Source organism: Pyrus communis, chromosome 9, assembly GCF_041283825.1.
Source record: "Pyrus communis isolate YQ-2024b chromosome 9, ASM4128382v1, whole genome shotgun sequence".
Lineage (NCBI taxonomy): Eukaryota > Viridiplantae > Streptophyta > Magnoliopsida > Rosales > Rosaceae > Pyrus > Pyrus communis.
Genome location: NC_142573.1, coordinates 21,045,178 through 21,047,715, shown reverse-complemented (window position 1 = coordinate 21,047,715; position 2,538 = coordinate 21,045,178).

Below are 2,538 nucleotides of genomic sequence, written 5' to 3'. Positions count from 1 at the left end.
AATTAACCATCAAATTTTCCTAAATTCATTGAATTGGACTCAGCGACGCAATCAAATTATTCTTATCAAATTCCCTATATGAACTGCATGATAGAGATGCATATCAAAGATCATTAAGTTCTATGAAAATCTTAAGCATTGACAAGGCATTCGTAACTATGAACTGCATGATACTTCTGCCATGGATTTACTTAACATGATTGCGACTAGCAACCTCCACTACTTATAAATATAAGTTCATAACGATTAGGTGAAATTCCCTTATATTTTAGCATCAGATTCATGTGTGCAAACTAAGTAGGCCTTCTTAATCAACATACAAGAATAAGTTATCAATCAAACAGATAAGTAAATCGCATTCATGTTTTACGAAACAATAATTGGATGAAATCAATTCATATCACATATATATTCATGGCTTTGAATTCACCTCTAACTAAAAAGAAATTAGTTCCACATAATTGCAGAAATTAACAACGAAATCAACATAATTGCAAATACTAAAACAAGGATAGAAGAGACCCCAGAGACGCTCCAGCACTCCCAAAAGCTTGGGCATAGGCACGGCACAAAGGCTTCTCCCTTCCTTCCTTCTCCTTGCTGCAGCACACCTTTGAAACTCTCTAAAAATCTCTCAATTGCTCTCTTCTGCGTGTTATTCTTTTTGCGGCAGAATGATGAGGTATTTATAGGGCAGGGATGTGGCACATTGTCATGATTAGAGAGGGATTGATATGATACAAATTCATGTAGAAAAAGGATTACACAACCTACTCCAACAAATGTAACCTGCGGCATATTCTAGAGCTTCTAGAAGTGTTACATGCGGCATACTTTTAAGGATAGGGATAGGGCTTCTAGAAACCTGATATTTAGGTATCCTAATGTCATTTAAATATCTTCCTTACAATTGGAATTAAGATAGCAAAAGATTAGTATAGGATAAAATCAGATAAGGTTGGATAAGGTTTGGATAAGATAAGGTAATTTGGATAATGTTTCCTTCTTCTTAGCTGAGTCCTTATCTTCCAAGTCTTTGATTTAATTCTTCCAGATGTTAATCACATTCCTAGCCTCTCTTGAACTTCAAATTCGTCCATCCACCTTACTCCAATCATGTGCTATCCATTCCAGGCCCAAAACTACTCTAAAATGCTCCAAATTGCACTTTCTTGCCAACTTTGTTATTTGGACCTACAAACACACAAAAATAGCTTAAAACATTATAATAAATAGAAACTAACAGAGTAAATGCAAGGAAATAAGCTAACTAAGTAGCATAAATATGCTCTTATCAATTTTCACTGGTTTTCTCTCTTTTATGTTGAGATAAAAATGACTCTGTAAATTTATTTAACCCCTACTTAAGGTAGACTTAAATAAATTCTAGAGGCAATTAATTACCATTTCCTAGAAGACTTTAAATTCAAGTCAAAGCTCAAAATCTAAGGCGAATCAGGAAACAACTTTTGGCTTATCCATTCAACTTAGGATTCCTACAGCTCCTGCCTTTTTCTGCATGCAGCACCACAGGTGTAGGTGCAATTGTGGAGCCAAAAATATTCCAAAAATTCCTCGAGCTAACACGTGGACTTATACCCAAATAAGACAAGAATGCCCTATTGGCAAGGCCCATGAAGATTCCCATGCACAGTTCAACATCCTTGAAGATCTGAGTAGCCGACTACAATGTCATCAAGTTCTCCTACACATGATAAGGAGAAAAGTCGACAACATTAAGGATAAGATAAATTACTAAATCCTATGGTTAATACTTTCTTAATTGAAGAACAACTCAATCAAGGAAGCAATCACAATCATATCCAATCAAGCATACTTCCAAGATAATTACAAGATATTATTTAATATTCAATACTTTTGGGATTATTCTTCCTCATCCATCCTACAGATGACTCATGTGACAACCCGTCCCTGAAATTACATTTTTTTTATTTATTTTAATCGAGGGAATTGACGAAAATGCCTCTAGAGATAAGGACTTTAACTTCCGTTGATCATTGTCTAGAAAAACGTATGACTTATTCTTTTAGCGTATATGAGTAGTACTCGTTAGTATGAGTGCATAGGCGAAAGCCATTTGTGAGTCCGGATTATATCGTTATAGTTACGGACATTTGAAATTAGTAATTTAAAGTTTAGATATAAATTATTTGAAACTTCCCACCATGGGGAAAGGGTAACCAAGTAGAAGTGAAGGAAGGTGCCATGGAGGAGGAAGCTCCCATCTGATGGGAAGCGGATGAACCAAAGAAGAAGGAGGTGAGTGGACCAATGGGAGGAAGAGAAGGGAAGAAAGGAGAGAGGAGTGAGAGGCACGGGATCATGAACCCTTCCCTTTCAACCTGTGCACAACCCAATTTTGACCCAATTCCAAATCCAGTGAATTTTCGCCATTTTTCTCGTTGATCACCACCACCCATCACCTGGAAATCACTCATGTGACCTCCCATCCACCATCTCAACCCAAAAACAGAGTCTTAGTTTCAATTTTGTGAAGGTCGACGCACAGCTTTGTGA